This window comes from Rattus norvegicus, chromosome 18 (assembly GCF_021556685.1).
Source record: "Rattus norvegicus strain SHRSP/BbbUtx chromosome 18, alternate assembly SHRSP_T2T, whole genome shotgun sequence".
NCBI classification, from domain to species: domain Eukaryota; kingdom Metazoa; phylum Chordata; class Mammalia; order Rodentia; family Muridae; genus Rattus; species Rattus norvegicus.
Window position 1 is genome coordinate 53,956,387 of NC_141551.1, and position 9,486 is coordinate 53,965,872.

The following is a 9,486-nucleotide window of genomic DNA, read 5'->3' on the forward strand; positions in this document are numbered from 1 at the left end:
TTCGTTTCTTCGGTACTACCTGGTGCTTGAAGGAAGTGGATGGTAGAACAAACTAGTCTTTTTGATACTTTACCAAGTCATATATCCAATTACCCACTCAGTGTCTCCTCATGAAGATAAGAGGTTGTCGTACCCCAACTTTGCCACTGCCACACAGCGCTCCCCACTGTTCTTCTCTACCCATTGCCAGCATGGAAAACCAGCCATGCCAGGTGTATACATCAAAACCATTTGAAGAATATTTTTTTCACTTCTTTGTCTTCCCACGTTCTAGTAAAAAGAAATCAATTGGAAAATCACTTAATGTTATACATTCAAAATATACACAATGGTGCCTCATTTCTAACACCTGGATTCTTCTACACATTTTTCCATGTGTCCCTGCCTTCCTCAGTGCCCATCTCCCTTCCCTGCACACCTCTGCACTGATCTCACATCTCACCATTCCCCGTCTGAGCTGAACTCTCTTTCTGCTTGAGTCCACTATGTATACTCACCTCCTACAGTCCTTGCACTTGCCAATTCCTCTGTCTTGATGCCACTTCCTGAGACGATCGTTTCCCTGCTCTTTTTCTTTCGTTTTCGTACCAGTTTGTTCAGTAATGTGTCCCACCAATTATATATATATATATATATATATATATATATATATATATATATATATATATATATATAATTTATGTAGATAATACTTCATAAAGTAAGGATTTCTTAGCCAGGGATGGTGGTGTGATGGTGTATGTCTTTAATCCCAGCACTCAGGAGGCAGAGACAGGGGGATCTCTGAGTTCGAAGCCAGCCTGGTCTACAGAACAAGTTCCAGAACAGCAAGGACTACAGGGAGAAATCCTGTCTTGAAAAACAAAACACACAGACGCAAACCCTGCAATGTGGTGGTTGGAATATGCTTGGTCCAAGGAGTGGCACTATAAGGAAGTCTGGTCTTGTTGGAGTGGGTGTATGGCCTGTAGGGGTGGGCTTTGAGACACTACTTCTAGCCACATAGATGCCAATCTTCCCATTTGCTTTCAGAACAAGATGTAGAACTCTCAGCTCCTCTAGCGCCATGCCTGCCTGGACGCTGTCACGCTTCCTGTCATGATGATAATGGATGGAACCTCAGAACCAGTATTGAGACAGAGTTTCACTATGTAGACCAGGTTGGCCAGGGAACTTGTTGTGTGGATCATGCTGACTCGGAATTCTCAGAGATCTGCCTGTCTCTGCTTTCTGAGGGTGGGGAGTATACCACCATTCTAGGCAAGTCAGAATTTCTTACAATTGCCAAATGGCTCAAATCAAGAATTTATATTAAAAAGCAGCTCATTCAGGGGCAGATTGTCTTGCCTTGCCTATGTTTGAGGAGGGAGACCTGGACTCAGTAATCATGGTGGCTACAGAGAAAGGTCCAGAAAGTGATTAAAGATGCAGGGAGAGCAAGTGGCTAAGCAGTGTAGAAGCCGTCCCCTCCCTTTGCCACTCTTTAAGAGATCCCTGTATGCCAGAGGCTACTGTGACTGTCTACGAGCTATTGCCAACAGAGCTTTAGGTCAGCTCAGGAGCCAAGTGTAATCTGGATAGAAGGAATAATACAAGTTATTCAGTTTCTAATGTCGACTTGCACAGCTTTTTCCTAATTGCATTTTCCATAGATAATTTGTGCCAAAACGAACATTTCCCTAATGTCACTGGCAAGATGGTTTGTCAAACACCGACACCTAGTGAGTGTTACTGTACAGACCTTGTTCTGGGCTCGGTTTCAGGTCCAAAAAAAAAAAAATTCCACAGACATTCAATTTAGGAGGCAGTCAAGTCTCATTCACCTACTTTTAGTATTAAATTTGGCAGGGTTTGACTCCAAAGTGGCGCTCCCTCTCATTACGGGGCCCCTGTGCACTAGTGAATGAATGCCCTTGGAATGTTGGCGAAAGTTTTAATCTGAAAAGAAACCAGCTCGGAAAGAACCCCAGCAAAATTACCCAGAGAGTCTCTCAGGTCAAGTATAGATGTTTAATATTTGTTAACTACCACGGTACATGCTCAGCGCTGAGCCCTGGTCCCTGCGTGACAAGGAAATAGCTCTGTCTGTCCTCAGCCTGCAGGGTTCTTGGATAAGTTATTGGGCTGGCTCTGGGATACCCGTGTCTCACACCCTGAGAACTGGCTCTTCGGAGGTTGCTTATGCCAATGGGTGTGATTTAATGGGGGACTTACAGACCCACACAGAGACGGGGGCTTTGTGAGATATGGATCAAAATGGAACAGGGAATCACACAGAGCAGAGCTCCAGAAGAGAATATTCTATTATTTACTAAACTTCTTCGCACTTTAGCTTTACTACTCCATAAAAGGAGAAAGAACCATGGCGTGTGGTTTTGAGGACATGTGAGGGGGAAGAAGTCTATATTTTGCAGCATCCATTTTCTGTGTTGTTGGGGCGGGCAGAGGTTCAAAGCCACTGTCCTTCTGTTCTGTGCTCTATTACCGTGTAGCAGTTCCTGCACTGGAGAGAGTATGCAGCCCTCTCTTCCTCTATGCTGTACCTGTGACCCTTGACTTGAAAGTACACTCGAGGTAGCTAGGCCAGTGAGGAATGACCATGGTGGTCCCAGCCTGCTGATTCCTGGCTTATCCTGAGCAGGCTCTGATATCTGCCATTGTGAGTCTAGATTCATTCCAAATAAGAGATGAGCTATGAGATCTGGGGCAATGGCTTGGTGGTTAGGAGCATGAGCTGCATTTGCAGAGGACCTGAGTTCAGTTCCTAGCACTCACATCAGGTGGTTCACAACCACGTCCAACTCCCAGGGATCTGATGCTTTCTGGTGGACTCCACGAGCACACATATACCCCTAAACATAGACACACCTATATAAATAATTAAAAATAAAATACATCTTTAAAAATACTTGGTGGTAATTAAAACAAACAGACAAGCAAAATAGAAAGATGTGGTCTTATCCAGATTGCTTAGGGGCCAGGATTCTATTCTGTTTCTTATTCACTAAATGGCATCAATAAAGTCATTAAGGTCCCTCACTTTATAAACCTTGAAAGACAGACACATAGGCATGTGCTATATTAAATGCATACAGCATCTGTGTTCAGAGAGGGCTGTCTGGTAGGTGATGACATTTTGGTTGGTGTGAGTTTAGAAACAACTAGATACGTAGAAGAACTCTAGCATCTTGGTTCGTGTAAGGATCTTCTGTAAGTTAATGATGTGGGAAATGTGGCTGGTGGAGAGCGTTTCTTGGAATGTGTCCCCACTGCTGTGATGCAGTGTATTTCTCTCTCACTTATCTAATGATAATGTCACCATGTTACTGACTTATAAAGAGAAACCGGTGTGGATAATGCATGGCTGTTCCCTAGAGAAGGCAGGGTCCCAGGAGCCTGGTGATGGACATCTGCCTTTGTGTGGGCTTAGGAGGATTTAACAGTGTCTCAATCAGGTTGCTACTAGTTCTTTGCGGAGATGGAGCTCACGGTCATATACCAGCAACCTTACATGGGCTTCCAAGAGGGATGCACTCTTATTGCCTCTTGCCCTCCCCTCTCCTCTATTAGCACCCACCCCCTCTTCCCTCTCTCCTTTCTCTCCTTCTCTCTTCCCTTTTCTTCTGCCTCCAACTCCTCCCCTTCTTCTGTCTATCTCACTCTGACGGAAAAGCTGGAGTTTTCCTTTTGGTGAAACCTATTTGTCATCAATCAGCCCTTACTTTATCCTATAGCCCCTCAGTCATCAGAGGGCACAGCATAATGGTGTGCACAGAGGTGTGTTGGGAAGCATGTGTGTGTGTGTGTGTGTGTGTGTGTGTGTGTGTGTGTGTGTTCTATCATTTCAGTAATGACATTGAAAAAGTAAAAGCTTCCCAAAGTCAGGCTATGCTTCCTCAGTGAGGAGTTGTTCCAAGAAAGACAATGGTGGGTCCCTATGTTTCTTCACAGCTACTCAAACAGATAAGGAAAAACTTGGCAATTCAGTCTTTGTTCCAGAGATGTCAGGACTGGAGTGCCAAGAAGCATAGCACTTACTTGTTCCTGACCCTTGATTCCCAATGGATAGGGTCTCTAACTGTTCTCAGTTGAGTCACAACCATATCACTTCATCGCACAAAGCGCCAGTCACACGTTCTGTCCCACAAGCCAAATTCTTCGTAATAGTGACTGGCTACCAGGGTCATTTTAGATGTCCCGAGACTGTGGCCTAACTCTGAGCTACTTCTTTACAACGTTCTGTAATTGTTGGAGACTATTTTAGCCATGTCTAAAAGGGTAAAACGTACCTCCCCTCGCAAACCCAGTACAAATACAGTTTGAGTTGGTAAATCTGTGCCACCTTGGCTGGCTTAGTTGTGGGTGTTCACTCTTCAGTGCTGTCGGGTTGTGTCTGCTTCCTCCATAGATAGAGCTTGGCTCGGTTTAAATACATTTACTGTTTTCCCTGCCTCGCAGCAAATGTCTTTACTCTTCCTCACCCCTCATCCTCCTCCTCTTCCTCTTTCTTAGTACCTTATTCTGATTGACCATGGTTCTCTTAGTTCTTATTATCCTTTGTTGGCATAGAACTTATATATTTTATTCTCCATTTGTATACTTTCTTATTATAATTTTAATTTGGATATGGACGACTAAGAAATTAAAAACTGACCCATAGTTTTACCCTTTCTGAGCAATGACTTTGCTGTCTACTTTCAGTTTGAAGAGTATCTTTACTGAGCTCATTCTTAACCAGTCTAGTTATTATTTTTCATAAATTACTTATACAATCAAAGTTTATATAAATATCAAAGATTTACCATTGACTTTGCCATCCTTGTTATTAATGATCCCCAAGCTTGTCCTCTGTGAGAGATGTACAGTTTTTCAGGTGTTTTGGTGAAAACATATTCCAGGGAACTCTGTAATGGTTCACTTGCCCCATAGGCGGGGCAACCTAAGTTGAATCCCCAGAACACATAGTGAGGAGTGAACCAAGTCCAGAAAGCTGTTCTCTGACCTGGACATACACACTATGACATGCACACAGGTGTGAGCATGTTCACACACACACACATACACACACACACACACACACACACACACACACACTAACCTTTTTTTAAAAAAATTAAAGAAACAGTTTCCAGTGTTTCTTTAAATCTATCTCAAGTTTCAAAGGCCTTGTAATTGTTGGGGGTTGCTTGGTTCTGTCTCTGCTGCCCTAAGCGCTAACATTTGTAGCACCTGGAGGCTCTTCTTTCTCTTTGCTTCCAAGGGTGTGTTCTTTCAAATTGTTTCCTGGATGTTGTGAAGAGGGGAAATGAGCAGTGCTGGTGGCTCCTGTGGAATGGGTGGTCCTTTGCGTATTCACTAAGGGGAAAGTGTGGCTGGGTCATAGGGTTCATCTATCTCCCTTCAGTTGTTTGAGAATTCCCCACATTGATTTCATAGTTGTGACCCCATCAATAGGGAATGAGGGTCCCTTCCCCCACATCCCCCACCAGCATTTGTTATCAAGTTGATAACAAATCTTCAGTCATTCTGGTCTTAAGTCATTCTTGATCTTAAGTCATTCTGACTGAGGTAAGATGAGCTAACCCAATCACAGAAAGACATTCATGGTAAGCACTCACTGATAAGTGGCTATTAGCCCAAATGCTTGAATTACCCTAGATGCCTAGAACAAATGAAACTCAAGACGGATGATCAAAATGTGAATGCTTCACTCCTTCTCTAAAAGGGGAACAAGAATACCCTTGGCAGGGAAGAGAGAGGCAAAGATTAAAACAGAGACTGAAGGAACACCCATTCAGAGCCTGCCCCACATGTGGCCCATACATATACAGCCACCCAATTAGACAAGATGGATGAAGCAAAGAAGTGCAGGCAGAAAGGAGCCGGATGTAGATCTCTCCTGAGAGACACAACCAGAATACAGCAAATACAGAGGCGAATGCCAGCAGCAAACCACTGAACTGAGAATAGGACCCCCGTTGAAGGAATCAGAGAAAGAACTGGAAGAGCTTGAAGGGGCTCGAGACCCCATATGTACAACAATGCCAAGCAACCAGAGCTTCCAGGGACTAAGCCACTACCTAAAGACTATACATGGACTGACCCTGGACTCTGACCTCATAGGTAGCAATGAATATCCTAGTAAGAGCACCAGTGGAAGGGGAAGCCCTGGGTCCTGCTAAGACTGAACCCCCAGTGAACTAGACTGTTGTGGGGAGGGCGGCAATGGGGGGAGGGTTGGGAGGGGCATACCCATAAGGAAACCAAAGAATTATTATTAAGTATTAAATAAATTTAAAAAAAAAGAATAATTCATATATTTGTGGTTTCAGTCTAAAAAAGAAAAAAGAAAAAAGAAAATCTCAATGCCCCTTTAATTCAGATTTCCCTCACTGATAAGGATGTTAGACATTTAAAAAACATTTCTCCGCCACTTCTACTTCATCTTTGGAGAATTCTCTGTTCTGACTCCTAGCTCATATTTCAGTTGGCTGGAATAGAGTCTCTGCCACTCTGTAGGCTTCCTCTTTGCCTGACTGTTTCCCTAGATGTGCAGAAGCTTTTAAGTTTTATGAGGGCTTGCTTGACAATATTTTACCTTTTCAGAAAGTTTTTTTTCCCTACACTTACGTCCTGCAGGTCGCTGCCTGTGTAGTCTTCCAGCAGATTCGCAATTTCAAGTTTCACACAGAAGTGCTTGATGAATCTGGAGTTGACATTTGTTGACAACAGGCACTTGGGCAAGTGTCTGTACATCAGTGTTGATGGCAGCAGTATTGACAACACGTAGCAGCAACTCTTGTATGTCTATGGAGGAAGGGTTAAGGAACATGGGGTGTACATGTGGTGAAATTCACTCTGGAAAAGAAAAACGATTCTGATTGCTGGGGATGGGTGGATGACTGGTAAGGGAGTCATGGTAATTAAATAGCCATTTATAAAAATGAAAAAAGCATTCCCTCCTCTGAAATGCCTGAAGTCATCTCTCCTAGAGACCACTGACATAGGGTTAGTTACTCAGATGAGAGGAGATGAGTGAGGTAGTTTCTGATAAATGTGGGCCCTCTTCTCTGCGAGATAAAAATAAAATGTCCTGGAGCTAGAAATGGTGTTGACAGCTTGTGACCATATGAATATATTTAATACTATGAGACTGTGCACTTAAAAATACTAAAATTGGGACAGGAATGGGACTCAATGGTAGAGCACTCCAGGACTTGATTACCAGGAAGGAAGGAAGGAAGGAAGGAAGGAAGGAAGGAAGGAAGGAAGGAAGGAAGGTAGGGAGGGAGGGATAGAAGTCACTTTTGTATTGTATATATGTTAGTAAGCTAAAACCAGAATATAAGGCATTTGATGTATTATTTACAGCATTTCTAGGGTTTCTGGGTCAGAAAGTTTTCTTAGTTATTTGAAATGCATTCTAGCCTACACATGCATTTCCCCAATTATTAACCACTGGGAACATTGGAGGTTTTATTTTTCTCTGATCAATGTCTTCCTGGGATGAATAGCCAAAAGGACAATGAGAGTTAAACTTGTGGCTTCTACAGCAGACATAGGATTCTTGGAGAAAGAATGACAAGGACTGAACTGATTCCCAAACAGAAATGTGATCCCCCACATACAAAGTTTCTTCTTGTTGCCTTTTCTGTTCTAGCAATTATTGACAAGACCAGGGTCTCTAAAAAGCAGGGTTTTTCAGGCCGTGCCTTGTCCCAACAGATTCTATTCCACAAGTAGCTTTTGACTTCAATTTGAGTGCAAACATGTTAGTGACACCATCTGTCCATCACTAAACATGAGGCACAGGCTGATAACTCATTAACTCTGAAGGTAAAGTGGGTGCTGGTCTTTAAATATATCAATATAAATAAGGACCACGTGATCTCTCGGACATTAAAATCTTATCAGGAAAACTGGTGAGAGAACTTAAGGAACATACAGGATTGGTGAAATCAGTAAAGAGGACCCCATAAAGACAAGAACCCCTGACTGAGGTGGCGATAACCCTACGCAACCTGTCATCTCACCCACAGGCAGGAAACGCTTGACGACTAATGCAGGGCTTCACCTCAGGTTGGTCCTCATTGCTGATGGAGGCTGCTCAAATTGCCTTTCGTCCATTCATCCATCCTGATTCACTTATGCCCTTTGCTTCTTCAGCTACCACAGTCCCATTTCTTTCTTCTGTAGCTCAGAGACTCCACTCAACCCCAAGGCTCAGCTCAACTCTGACCCTGCAGTTCCTCTCCACAACAACTCTCGGAGCAGACCTCCAGTCAGGCTCACTGTTACACACAGAGATGTATCTCTATGAATCTCTCTGTGTCATCTTCCTCTGCTGTTCCAAGGCCTCTTTGGAGCTCCTTGAACCCTTCTACATCCTCTATAACCTGTTTAAAGAATGTAGTAACTTATAAATAAACAAATATAACATATATATAAATATGTATAAATATATGTGATAGATGATATTGATAATAGAGATAGTTATTATATACAGCTACAGATAGGCAGATAGATGGATATCTTGTGTGATGTGCTATGCATAACCTGAGAACCAATGTTAGAAGCTAAGATTGGAATAAAATTAATCTTGGTTTACATTAGCCAGCTCTCAAGGCAAATCAGGGTCACTCAGTAAATTGCTACCAATTACACAGACAAAGCTTATGCATTGATCATTATTCAATAAAGTCTGAAGTCATAGAAAGACAGGCACATGTCCATGCTTCTGATATAGCATGTTCTTGACAATTATCTGGCTATATTTGCTTTGTTTGTTTTATTTTGTTTTGTGCTAGGACTCTGTGCATTTTGTTAGAACTCATTAGAGGGCACAGAGTGCCCCACCTCATGGAAATTCCTTATGTGCTTTGGCATCTGTCTGTCCTTTTAAATGTTGCAGGTTCTTGGCTTTCTGATTCCAAAATCCTCATTTGCTGGTGATTTGAGTACAATAATCTGGGCTACATTGGCTTATTCACCAAAAAGGAACACACAAGAAAATGTACTTCTGTACCGCCGGGTGGTGGGTTCTGTATAGTAAAAAGAGTGGGAATTTTCTTCAACACCTTAATTATTTGAATTCTCTAGAAACTGTCCTACAAGCATGCTCATTGAGCGACAAGCTGCTCTTTTCCCCCATCTCACTTTGGCATCACAATCTTGTCCTCCAGGGGGATGCTTCTAAAGATCCACGGGTTCTTCCGCCAAGGTCAGTGTCTCTTCTCAACAAGCAGTGGAAGCATTTCTCTTCCTGCTTGTCCCAGGTACAGGCCAGTGCAACGGAGGGGTGCGGGTTCCTTCTATCAACTGGCTTCTTTCAACCTTGGTCATGGCAAATCCTGGAGCCCCATTAGCCCTGCTTTAGCTTGTGAAGCTGAGAGAGGTAAGCTGGCATCAAAGCCCTCCACCCCCTCCTCTCTGCCCAATGCTCACATCCTCTGGTAGAATTGGTATCTAGAGAAAAGCATATAGATT